Source organism: Ovis aries, chromosome 12, assembly GCF_016772045.2.
Source record: "Ovis aries strain OAR_USU_Benz2616 breed Rambouillet chromosome 12, ARS-UI_Ramb_v3.0, whole genome shotgun sequence".
Taxonomy (NCBI): domain Eukaryota; kingdom Metazoa; phylum Chordata; class Mammalia; order Artiodactyla; family Bovidae; genus Ovis; species Ovis aries.
Window position 1 is genome coordinate 55,472,144 of NC_056065.1, and position 13,249 is coordinate 55,485,392.

Sequence of the window (13,249 nt, forward strand, 5' to 3'; positions counted from 1 at the left end):
CCTAAAAGGTGCAAATTGCTTTCTCTCTTGGATGTAGGCTCTTGAGCTTTCTTCTTATTAAAGAGATAGGAAATGTATCTTCCGTTTAAAGGATTAATGTCGTCTGTTAATGTGTACTCTAATTTGTCGTTGACTTGAACTCTTCAAAGAAGATATGAAAAACAAGGGATAGCTTAGCACTCAAGACTCTTGCTCATGAATGAAATGTCTTCAACAAGGACCAGCCTTTCCAATGATGGAAGGGTGCAGAGAGGATATGAGAGAAGACTGGAGTACATCAGAATATATTTTGTCTCTAACCAAGATGGCCATGACGGAGTTGGCTGGACTCACGGGTTCCTTTTTCTCCTACAAAGGACTTTTACCTATTTCTTTAGGAAGTGAGTACTCTTTATAATCATTGATGGAAATGGAACTTAGCACACTGCAATTGATGCAGGAAGGTTGAGACTAGACCCAGGGGAGAAAAGAGATCGTTTGTTAACAGACACTTGCCAAGACACAAGGACTTTTTTTTCAAACCCTACCAGGTCAAAACATGGTAGATATTCTACAAAATTGGACAAATAAATAATTGGAATAACTGAACAAAAACTATTCATTTCTGTTAATTAGAAATAAGAGAAACTGTCCTGTGAATATTCCAGAATTAAGAATACTGAAAATATTTAAAGTATATACAAATTCGAAGTGATATTGATATCCCACAGTAAATTACCATGCCTCCCCTAAGCAATCTTCAAGGGAAAAACAGAAATAAGAACTATGTAAAATGAAGGTACTAATTCCATCTTGAGTGAAATGAAAGCATTCAGCCTACTCAATCTTTCAAACTATATAGAAGTTTTTTTTATATATATTGAACATGATATAAAGTGACTGTGAATTCATACTGAAAAATTACACTCACCAGTGACCTATTTAGACCAAACCCATAGGATTCAGCTTGCTTCTGGCTGCAGGAGCCAGGGCGCAGCTGTGCAGAATAAGTGTGACATTTGACTGGGTGAGTTGCACTGATCCACCTTTCTCTAAGCACTTCTATAGCCCAGCTGCTTGCATAGATCCTTGGTCTTCCCCAGCTTTAGAAAATTTTTCATAGGACAGTAAGGTACTTGTCTTCGGTACCCCGACAAGGGGAAAGAATTAATTTCCTTTCTTGACTATGCACTGATTTCATGTTAGGAGACTTAGAGTAAGAATAGAAAATTAGTAGACTCACAAATTAAGATGAAAGGAGATTGACATAATAAGGAACATAAGGCTCAGGGTCCACAAGTTCTATAGTATTATATTTCATCTTCTTTTATTATTTATTTTTAACTGAAGGATAATTGCTTTACAGAGTTTTGTTTTCTGCCAAACCTCAACATGAATCAGCCATAGGTATACATATATCCTGTGTTTCATCTTAATAGTGATAAAATGATGCAGTAGAAAGAATCACATTATTTTTAAACTTTATTTAATTCAATTAATTCACTATTCTTTTTTTAAAGTCATTTAACCTTCACAACAAAACTTTAGGCTTATTTTACAGATAGTCAAGCTGAAGCAGGGGTTCAGAAGATAGCTCAAGGATACACTGCAGGAAAGTAGCAAAGTCAGAATTTGAACACAGCCTTCCTGGCTCTGGGACAATGTTCTTAATCATTATTCAAAATGCATGGCATTAAGAAAAAAGGATAAAATGTTTTATTTGCATTCAAAACAAAACAAAATACATGGCATCATGCTTTGTTCTCACTCATTAGTTATTATACTATAAGTATAATGCTGTACTTACAGTTATTAAATAAGTTAATGTATAATCTTGAGACTATATATCCCTTTGATTATCAGAATCCTGAACTTTTCTACACCTAAACAGTTTCTAAGGAAGATGGTAAGTTAGACATTAAATCTATAATTAGAGTTTCTTTAATTTCTTGAAGGTGAATGACTGCTCTAACAGTGATCAGCCCTGTTGTTATTCATTGTCTTTTGGGTATGTGGATATTAAGGTAAACATGCTTACTTAAATTCTAAAAGCTCCATGTTTGACTCTGAGTTCTATACATACAAAGGTTCTTCCTGTAGCAAGCATGCTTACAATGAATAAGTAAAGCAGTTAATAGTTCTGTCTGTTTTGAATTTCCCTAATTGTGGAGAAGGTATATGCTAACGAGAAAGTTATTGTTTGAATGTGGAACTGAAAATCTCACTTTTCAGTCTACTTATTCAAACATATCTGTGAACTTATTGTTGTAATGGAAAAAAAAAACTTTGATAGTCCAGAAACTGTCACTTTAGAAGAAAATTGGACAGGTACAAAGATGGCTTATACTAAAAATTGTCTTAAATAAAGGATACTTAATTATACAAAGGCAATCTATTTTTTGGTAGCATGTGTATCAAATGTATGGAGGGCCCAGCGTGGATAGCTAGCATTTTGGTTGACAGACTCAGGACCCAGAAAAGTCTAGCTGAAACAGTGTGTCCATGAAGCATAGTAGGGCAAAGAGTAATATGTGGGATTCAAATCCAGAAGAATTGTATGTAGTATAGCATGTTAATAGCATTTTATAGATATTTTTAGCTATTAAAAGCTAACTTAAGTCTTAGCTTCCCTGGTGGCTCAGAGGTGAAAGCGTCTGCCTGCAGTGCAGGAGACCTGGGTTCGATCCCTGGGTCGGGAAGATTCCCTGGAGCAGGAAATGGCAACCCACTCCAGTATTCTTGTCTGGAGAATCCCATAGATGGAGGAGCCTGGTGGGCTACAGTCCATGGGGTCGCAAAGAGTCGGACATGACTGAGCGACTTACTTCACTAAGTCTTAGTATTAATACAATTAAATTTTTATAAACTATGTACTTTGTGCCCAGTAATGTTAATGGAGTTAGTGCTAAGCTTACAGAAGAGAGCAGGGTAAATGGGGTTCCTACCTCCACGGGATTTACAGTCTAATAGGCAAAATAGATGTTAAATAATCATAAAAAAAGGTTATAAATTTTATGAAGAGAGGGGAAGACCTGAGTCCTAAGGGAATTTTTAGGACGATCTAGTCCAAATCAGAGGGACTAGGCTCTTCGGGAACACAGGGAGAAATGATCTAAGTTAGGGATCAGGGACCTGAGGGACAAGGAGGGTTTAACCAACCGAAGAGAATGAGGGGAAGGGGTTGGGTGTTCCAGCAAGAGCAGCAAGTGTATTCTGAGTTTCAGGAGTGAGCAGGAAAACTTAAAGAAATGGAGCGGAGAGTGTTGGGTGAGGGAAGCAAAGAATGGCTCAAAGTTAGGCTAGAGAAGAGAGCAGCTTTTAATAGCCATGTTACGGAAACTGGACTTCATGCACAGGGCGATGGAATGCTGTTTCAAGGTTTTAAGCAGGGAAGATCTCAGTTTTATAGTACTTGTCAGAAACACTAAGCTAATGATTTAAACGTGGCAGTGCTTGACATTTCTGCTTCTGAATCTTCTTTAGAGTGAGAGTCTTGGGTTAACCATTTCATATCAAAGATCTCTAATGTGCATGCAAATCTTCTGAAAGTATCATGTCTAGGAAGAAGTAACACAGTATCTTTCATCTGTTCTTCTCTGATTCTATTTTTCTTCCTTTCAGATTGGAATATAAGTTTTGTTATAGAGCATATTTTAGTATTTTAGAGTACAGAAAGTACTCTGATGATTTCTCTGACGTGGTTGTTTTTTTCCCCCTAAAATAGAATTTTGTCATCAGAAAGGTAATAGAGATGTATTATGGAAAAAATTTTAAATGTGGAAAATAATGAGAAGGAAATACTAGTGATGGACACCGTGATACTAAAATACTTAGAATATAGCTAGAGTGGGGGTACAGGCTGATATTGTCGTCGTCGTTGTTATCCTGCCATTTCCGACTCTTTGCAACCGCATGGACTGCAGCATGCCAGGCCTCCCTGTCCCTCACCATCTCCTGGATAGGCTGGTTTGAAATCTTATCAAAAGGGAAATTCCGCTGCTGGGATAGCAGAACATTGCAGGTCCAATAATAGTCTTCAGATTTCTGAAGGACTATTGGGTGGAAGTTGGAATAAAAGGCAGAATCATGGTTAATGAGTATAGGCTCCTAGAGATACAGATTTCAACTGAAATGGGAAAAGCAAAACTAACAATTAGAACTTTCACCAGAAGGTTAATAAGTTCTTCTGAATGCCTGTAAATGTTCAAGTAAAGTGCTACGTGTGTTTAAACAGTACATAGTCACTTAGGGATAATACCGAGGACATCCCAACATCAGGTAGGAAGTTAAATTATATGAACTTTGACTCCATAATCAAGGGTTTTATTTTGGAATCTTAATTCATTACATATTTTGAGGAACACTTAACTGACTTGAATAATTTAATACTTGTTAAAGAAAGAAAAGTAATTTAAGCTACTAGGTGTCTTGGCTTTGAAGAGATGCCGGAAGTTTTAAACTGATTTTTAGGCATGTCATTTTTTGCTATACAGTTCAGTGATGTTGGTTATATTCACCACTATTTATTTCTAAAGCAGTTTCACCCACCTCCCCCCACAACCCTGATTATAGAAACTCTGTCCATTAAGCAGTTCTTCCCTATTGCCCTGTCTTCTAACCCCTTGTCACCTCTCATTTACTTTGTGAAATGCCTATTCTAGGTATTTTATACAAGTGGAATCATAGAATGTTTGTCCTCATACCTGGCTTATTTTACTTATTGTAATGTTTTTGCAGTTCATCCATGCAGTATCATATTAGAACTTCATTCCTTTTTATAACTAAAGACAACTTGTTATATGTATACACTATATGAGCACATTCTGTTTCTCTGTTCATCTATTGTTGGACATGTGGATTGTTCCCTTATTCTGACTGTTGTGAGTAATGCTACAGTGAACATGGGTGTACAATTATCTGTTTGAGTCTTTGTTTTTGATTCTTTTCAGTATTTACCTAGGAGTGGAATTGCTTCGGTTGGTAAAGAATTCGCCTGAAATGCAGGAGGCCCCGGTTCGATTCCTAGATTGAGAAGATCTGTTAAAAGGGATAGGCTACCCACTCCAGTATTCTTGGGCTTCCCTTGTGGCTCAGCTGGTAAAGAATCTACCTGCAATGCAGGAGACCTGGGTTTGATCCCTGGGTTGGGAAGATGCCCTGGAGAAGGGAAAGACTACCCACTCCAATATTCTGGCCTGCAGAATTCCATGGGCATCCATGGGGTCCCAAAGAGTTGGACGTGACTGAGCAACTTTCATTTTCACTTTCACTTTCAAGTTAAATATAGAATTATCCTACCTAGGAACCACCAGGGTGCTTTCCATGGGGCTGAATGACTTTGCATTCCCACCAGCAGTGTAGAAAAGTTCTAATTTCTCTATTGCCCCACTAACATTCTTAACACTTTTCTGACTTTTTATTTTTGTTTTTATTCTAGCCATCCTCATGGTTATGAAGTGGCTATCTTGTGGTTCTAATTTGCATTTCCTTATGATGATTAATGATGTTGAGCATTTTTCATTTGTGCTTATTAGCCATTTATGTATCTGGAGAAACATCTCTGGAGAAATGTCTACTCAACTCCTTTGCCCATTTTAAACTGCATCAGTTCAGTTCAGTTGCTCAGTCATGGCCAACTCTTTGTGACCCCATGAACCGCAGCACTCCAGGCCTGCTTGTCCATCACCAACTCCCAGAGTTTACCCAGACTCATGTCCATTGAGTTGGTGATGCCATCCAACCATCTCATCCTCTATCATCCCCTTCTCCTCCTGCCCTCAATCTTTCCCAGCATCAGGGTCTTTTCCAATGAGTCAGCTCTTCACATCAGGTAGCCAAAGTATTGGAGTTTCAGCTTCAACATCAGTCCTTCCAATGAACACCCAGGACTGATCTCCTTTAGGATGGACTGGTTGGATCTCCTTGCAGTTCAAGGGACTCTCAAGAGTCTTCTCCAACACCTCAGTTCAAAAGCATCAATTCTTCTGCGCTCAGCTTTCTTTATAGTCCAACTCTCATATCCATACATGACTGCTGGAAAAACCATAGCCTTGACTAGATGGACTTTTGTTGACAAGTAATATCTCTGCTTTTTAATATGCTATCTAGGTTGGTCATAACCTTCCTTCTAAGGAGTAAGCGTCTTTTAATTTCATGGCTGCAATCACCACCACATGCAGTGATTTTGGAGCCCCCCCAAAATAATAAATTCATTAGTTGGTGGAATTGTAAGAGTTCTTTATATATACTAGATATCAAAATATGATTCACAAATATTTTCTCTCATTCTGTAGATTGTCTTTTGACTTTCTTGATGTTCTTTGCATAAAATTTTTAATGTTGATGAAGTCCAACTTACTTTTTTTGATTTGTGTCAAAGATATTTTTACTTGACATAAAACATCATAAAATTCATAAAAAACATCTGTTTAAGAGAGTGAACTTTAATGTAATTTAGTAAGAGTACAAACTGTTCAGCTGAATACATGCAGAATAACATATATAGATATACATGGTTGTTGCTCAGTCATATCCAATTCTTTGTGACCCCATGGACTGTAACCCACCAGACTCCTCTGTCCATGGAATTTTCCAGGCAAGAAGACTGGAGTGGATTGCCATTTCCTACTCCAAGGGATCTTCCTGACCCAGGGACTGAACTTGCATCTCCTGTGTCTCCTGCATTGCATGCAGGTTCTTTACCCACTGAGTCGTGCAGAATAACATGGTAGCTAAATTGAGTGAAAATTTGTATGAGTTGTTTTGTTTCCTTCTCTAAGCTTTCTTTCTGTGAAAGATTCCAATTTACTTATGAAAGATGTTTTGAAATTTTTAATTTAATGCTTACAGAGTCTGAGAATGTGCTTGTAAGACTAGCAGTAAATTTTGTGAGCATATTATCTGCTTAGTAATGACATCATCTGTCTTATTAAATTTCAAGATGTTGAAAATAGCTCATTCAAATACTCCTATTATGTGATTGAATGATTACTTATTGTTATAAAAATCAAAGCTCCCTTGTTACTCCTATGATTCTTTACAACTGCTGAATACAGAGACACATGATTAAACAGAAAGATCCTTACTGCTTCCAGGTATTAGGCTATGCTTGCCTTGATGGTGTAGAAAGGAGATAGAGGTGGCTCTGGAGATAGTGATTTTTAAACTTCTCCAGAACTAGGAGATAGTGATTTTTAAACTTCTCCAGAACTAGGATGGGTTTTATTCCAGATATCCCAGTTTTCTCCCTGGAGCGTCTGTGTTAATGCTGACTAGACTCAGAATAAGGCAACAAGCCCTGGTCAGTTAGGGAATGTCCTCTTATTGCTCTGTTTCTGGAATTGTTATTCACAGTAGCTCCTACCCTTGGCAGACCTGATTTTGTTTTGTAGCCCAATGAGTTGAATAGATAAGATTAGATTTTTACTTCTGAACATTTAAAGTCTAAATTGAGCTGGGTAATAAGCATTTATGTTTTCACAAACTCACTGTTTGATAAAATAAAAACATAAAAAATTGGTTGATGGCATTGTCCATGGCTGGCAGGTGTTAACGACATACAAGACGTATGTTCCATATCCTCACGAGACAGATGGTTGTGTTCTGTTCTATAGATTACTGCTTTTTTCTGCCAGCGGTGGTGGTTTAGTTTCTCAGTCATGTCCAACCCCATGGACTGTAGCCCGCCAGGCTCTTCTGTCCATTGGATTTTCCAAGCAAGAATACTGGAGTGGGTTGCCATTTCCTTCTCCAGGGAATCTTCGTGATCCAGGGATCAAACCCAGGTTTCCTGCACTGGAGGCACATTTTTTACTGAGTTACCAGGGGAGCACTTTTCTCTGCCAATAGCCTCTCAAATTTATCTCACAAAAGTGGGCCGGGCAAAAGAATATGAACAGACTAGCTCACATCCATTGTCTGGGAAAAGTAGCCCAAAGGATTGGATACTTGTTTTATTCTTATGCAAGCTGGAACTGTGCATTTGTAAGTGTCAAGGGTGTGTACCATACCTTATTACAGTTCAGTTCAGTTCAATTCAGTCGCTTAGTCATGTCTGACTCTTTGCGACCCCATGAATCGCAGCACGCCAGGCCTCTCTGTCCATCACCAACTCCTGGAGTTCACTCAGACTCATGTCCATCGAGTCCGTGATGCCATCCAGCCATCTCATCCTCGGTTGTCCCCTTCTCCTCCTGCCCCCAATCCCTCCCAGCATCAGAGTCTTTTCCAATGAGTCAACTCTTCGCATGAGATGGCCAAAGTACTAGAGCTTCAGTTTCAGCATCATTCCTTCCAAAGAAATCCCAGGGTTGATCTCCTTCAGAATGGACTGATTGGATCTCCTTGCAGTCCAAGGGACTCTCAAGAGTCTTCTCCAACACCACAGTTCAAAAGCATCAATTCTTCAGTGCTCAGCCTTCTTCACAGTCCAACTCTTACATCCATACATGACCACAGGAAAACCATAGCCTTGACTAGACAGACCTTAGTCGGCAAAGTAATGTCTCTGCTTTTGAATATACTATCTAGGTTGGTCATAACTTTTCTTCCAAGGAGTAAGCGTCTTTTAATTTCATGGCTGCAGTCACCATCTGCAGTGATTTTGGAGCCCAGAAAAATAAAGTCTGACACTGTTTCCCATCTATTTCCCATGAAGTGATGGGACCGGATGCCATGATCTTCGTTTTCTGAATGTTGAGCTTTAAGCCAACTTTTTCACTCTCCTCTTTCACTTTCATCAAGAGGCTTTTTAGGTCCTCTTCACTTTCTGCCATAAGGGTGGTATCATCTGTGTATCTAAGGTTATTGATATTTCTCCTGGCAATCTTGATTCCAGCTTGTGTTTCTTCCAGCCCAGTGTTTCTCTTGATGTACTCTGCATATAAGTTAAATAAGCAGGGTGACAATATACAGCCTTGATGTACTCCTTTTCCTATTTGGAACCAGTCTGTTGTTCCATGTCCAGTTCTAACTGTTGCTTCCTGACCTGCATACAGGTTTCTCAAGAGGCAGGTCAGGTGGTCTGGTATTCCCATCTCTTTCAGAATTTTCCACAGTTTATTGTGATCCACACAGTCAAAGGCTTTGGCATAGTCAATAAAGCAGAAAGAGATGTTTTTCTGGAACTCTCTTGCTTTTTTGATGATCCAGCATATGTTGGCAATTTGATCTCTGGATCCTCTGCCTTTTCTAAAACCAGCTTTAACATCAGGAAGTTCACGGTTCACGTATTGCTGAAGTTTGGCTTGGAGAATTTTGAGCATTACTTTACTAGCAAGTGAGATGAGTGCAATTGTGTGGTAGTTTGAGCATTCTTTGGCATTGCCTTTCTTTGGGATTGGAATGAAAACTGAACTTTTCCAGTCTGTGGCCACTGCTGAGTTTTCCAAATGTGCTGGCATATTGAATGCAGCACTTTCACAGCATCATCTTTCAGGATTTGAAAGAGCTCAATTGGAATGCCATCACGTCCACTAGCTTTGTTCGTAGTGATCCAGGATGTCTGGCTCTAGATTAGTGATCACACCATCATGATTATCTGAGTCGTGAAGATCTTTTTTGTACAGTTCTTCTAGGAAATACCTAAAAGCCAAATATGTGGTCTTTGATCACAAGAATTTTCAGTGTCTTCAGGAAAGAACACACCCACATCTAGAAATGTCTTAAAAGAAAATTGTAGATTAGTAGAGATGAGTTGGACGCAAACTGAATCTGTTTTTGACAGTGCCAGCTGTGTCTAATTAGATAAGTTTATTATGGAAGTATGTATCAATCTAAAAGATAAGTCATGTCAAGTAGTTGAAATTAACTGTGAACTCATTCTCTTCTAGATTTTCAAGAAAGAAATCCTTTAACAATAAAATTTATCTCAAATGTTTATAGCCTGTATGTTTTCAAGTTTTTTAACCTAGAGAACAATTAATATGTGCCATTCTAATGGCAGCAACTCCTTACTGCTGTCATTTGCATTGTTATCTGGTGTACCCAGTAAACAGCACAATAATTGAAAGTTTAATTTATAAACTCTTAGGTCTCTGTTGTATATGACACAGATTCTACCTTGGCTCTCAGTAGAGGTGTCCACTATAGTAGTGGACTACTATAGTCCACTTTGCATGCTTATCTATAAGGGCCATGTGATGAAGTCATATAACTATAGGGATTTTGATTGTTTCCCCCACAGGTTTTGACATGCTCATCATTGCCATGTGAGTAAGATAGCAACATTAAACATTGTGTTTCTAGAAATAAAAGATTTGTCCCTGTGGAATGTCACTTAGAACAGGCAGCTTCTGTCTTGCCTGAAGAACATAGCTATTTTTGTGTTATAATCTTCCTGATAATGTAAATATGTTTCCCAAACTCTTACTTTGTGAAAATACTACAAAGCTTATTAACTTTTGTAGGGTTAATAACTGCCTCTCACTTTCAGCTCTCTCCTAGTTGATTACCTGTCAGCATTCTAAGTCAGGTGGCAGGTAAGAAAATTCCTAGTTTCTTTCTACAAATGAACTGTTTGCACAAGGTTTCTTTTTGTGATATTTATCTTAAAGTTTTATTGGAGAACTACAGGGGAGAAAAAAAAAGACAAATTTTTCTTTGTTTATATTTAAATGGCAGTGATTATATGAAAGACTAGTGATTCCTTGTTTTAGAAAATAAATGTTGACACCTAAAAGATAGAAGCAAGTTACAAAGCTTTCATGACTTTCTGCAATGTTCTTTCAACACATATCCTTCAGATATACACTAGTGTCCAGGATAGATTTCTCACCATATTTATCTACAGTTGGAAACAGAATTCGTTGCATACATTTTTCTGTAATTAGATAAGAATGTTCTTACTGCTGATCTGAAAACAGTTCATAAAGATAGCTGTTCCCTAAGATACTTCACAGTTCACAAATGTTGAACGGTGAACTCCATTCTTCATTTTCTAAAATGTAATGGTAGTATCCTAAAAATCCAGTGATTTTCTCACATACAGTCCATGATTGTGAGATCCAAGGACGTAGGTAGCTCTGCCACCCTCACAGGCTACTTCCATCTCTTGAGTCTAAGGAGTTGTTAGAGCCTTTGCCATCTCATGGCCAATAGGAGAAAAGAAAGTTACCCTGGTAGCTCAGCTGGTAAAAAATCCACCTGCAGTGCAGGAGACCCTGGTTCAATTCTTGGGTTGGAAAGATGCCCTGGAGACTGGATAGGCTACCCACTCCAGTATTCATGGGCTTCTCTGGTGGCTCAAACAGTAAAGAATCCACCTGCAATGCGGGAGACCTGGGTTTGAGACCTGGGTTGGGAAGGACAAACCCCTTCCCTTTTAAGAGCAGTAGTACAAAATGGAGTGCATGACCTTTGCTTACAGCCAGAGTTAGTCTATGGCCTCCGAAGCTGTGGGAAAGGCTGGAAAGATAATCTTTTTTTTTTCTTCGCTCTCACTCTCTCTTAGAAAAAATGTTTTATCTTATATTGAGGCATAGTTGATTTACAGTGTTGTGTTAGTTTCATGTGTACAGCCAAGTGACTCAGTTATGCATATGCATATATCTTTTCTTTTATATATAGAAAAAATAATCAACAAGGACCTACTGTATAGCACAGGGAACTCTACTCAGTATCCTGTAATAATCTGTATGGGAAAAGAATCTGGAAAAGATAACCTGTAGATGGGAGCCCAGTTGAAACTCAGGAAGGGGAATTACTTACAGGCTTATGCATCTGTCACCTCATCAAGTTTGAGAATATTCTTGTCACCTCAAAAATTACCCTCGTCATCATTTGCAGTCAATCCCTGTCTCATCCCCAGACATGGTCATTTGGAATCTACTTTCTATGTTTATGGATTTACATTCTGTTACCTTCATATCAATGGAATTAAACAATTGATAGCTTTTTCCCTTGTGTCTTTCACTTAGCCTGATGATTCTGAAGTTCATCTCTGCTTTGTTCCCTTTTGTTGCATAATAGTATTCCATTGTATGTGTATCCCATATTTTATTTACCCATAGTTGGATGGTAAACTAGCTGTGTACTAGTTGGTTGACTTTTTTTACTTACTTCAGTTTTTAGCAACTGTGAGTAATGTTCCTATGAACATTCGTATACAATTTTTTGTGTGAACATATGTTTTCATTTCTCTTCTGTGGGTGCCTAGTAGCAGTTGCTGAGTTGTATCGTAAGCCTATGTATCATTTTTAAAGAAACTGATAAACCATTTTGCAAAGTGACTCTTAACATTTTACATTCCCACCAGTAGTTTCTGAGGATTCCAATTTCTCCATTTCTTCAATAGCATTTAATATTGTTAGTCTTTTTTGTTATAGACCGCTGTAGTGGATGTGTAGATGTAGTTCACTGGAAGTTTTTGTTTACATTTTCCTAATTATGTTGAGCATCTTTTCATGTCCTTATTAGCCATTTTAATTTCTTCTTTGATAAAGTGACTGTTCAAATATTTTGCCCATTGTTTAATTAGGTTTTTTTGTCTTGTTGGGTTGTGAGAGTTCTTTATATGTTCTGGGTATGTCCTTTATCAGATATATGATTTATATATCTATGACTTTTCTTTTTTGCTTCCTCAATGATGTCTTTTGAAGAGTATAAGTTTTTAATTTACCATTGTTTTTATAGATTATGCTTTGGGTGTCATATCTTTAAAATCTGTGCCTAATCTAACAAGATTTTTTTCTAAGGTTTTCTTCAAAATGTTTTAGTTTTTGCTCTCATATTTAGGTCTATATTCTATTTTTCTTTTGTTTTAGGGGGGTGAGGAGGTATAAGAGTTTATATACATTTTTTTTTTCAACATGTAGGGATATCCATTGTCTCAGCACCATTTGTTGAAAAAACTATTGTTTTTCCTTAGCAAACTTGTCAAAACTCAGTTCAGTTCAGTCGCTCAGTCGTGTCCGACTTTTTGTGACCCCATGAACTGTAGTACGCCAGGTCTCCCTGTCCAAACAACTCCCGGAGTTCACCCAGACTCATGTCCATTGAGTCGGTGATGCCATCCAGCCATCTCATCCTCTGTTGTCTGCTTCTCCTCGTGCCCTCAATCTTTACCAGCATTGTGGTCTTTTCAAATGAGTCAGCTCTTTGCATCAGGTGGCCAAGGTATTGGAGTTTCAGATTCAACATCAGTCCTTCCAAAGAACTCCCAGGACTGATCTCCGCTAGGATGGACTGGTTGGATCTCCCTGCAGTCCAAGGGACTCTCGAGTCTTCTCCAACATCACAGTTAAAAAACATCAATTCTTCAGCGCTCAGGTTT

General features: G+C 38.2%; 1 protein-coding gene across 12 annotated transcripts in view; it reads left to right on the forward strand.

The window, feature by feature from the left end:
* Positions 1-13,249, forward strand: part of RABGAP1L (RAB GTPase activating protein 1 like) — a 726,671-nt gene that overhangs the window by 642,969 nt on the left and 70,453 nt on the right. The window contains exon 20 of one of the 12 annotated variants that reach the window (XM_060396626.1): positions 1-13,249. This exon is cut by the window's left edge and continues 12,694 nt beyond it; it is cut by the window's right edge and continues 15,739 nt beyond it. The exons of the other annotated variants lie outside the window; for them this stretch is intronic. The gene's annotated coding sequence lies outside the window, so the exon portion shown is untranslated. 12 annotated transcript variants of the gene reach the window in all.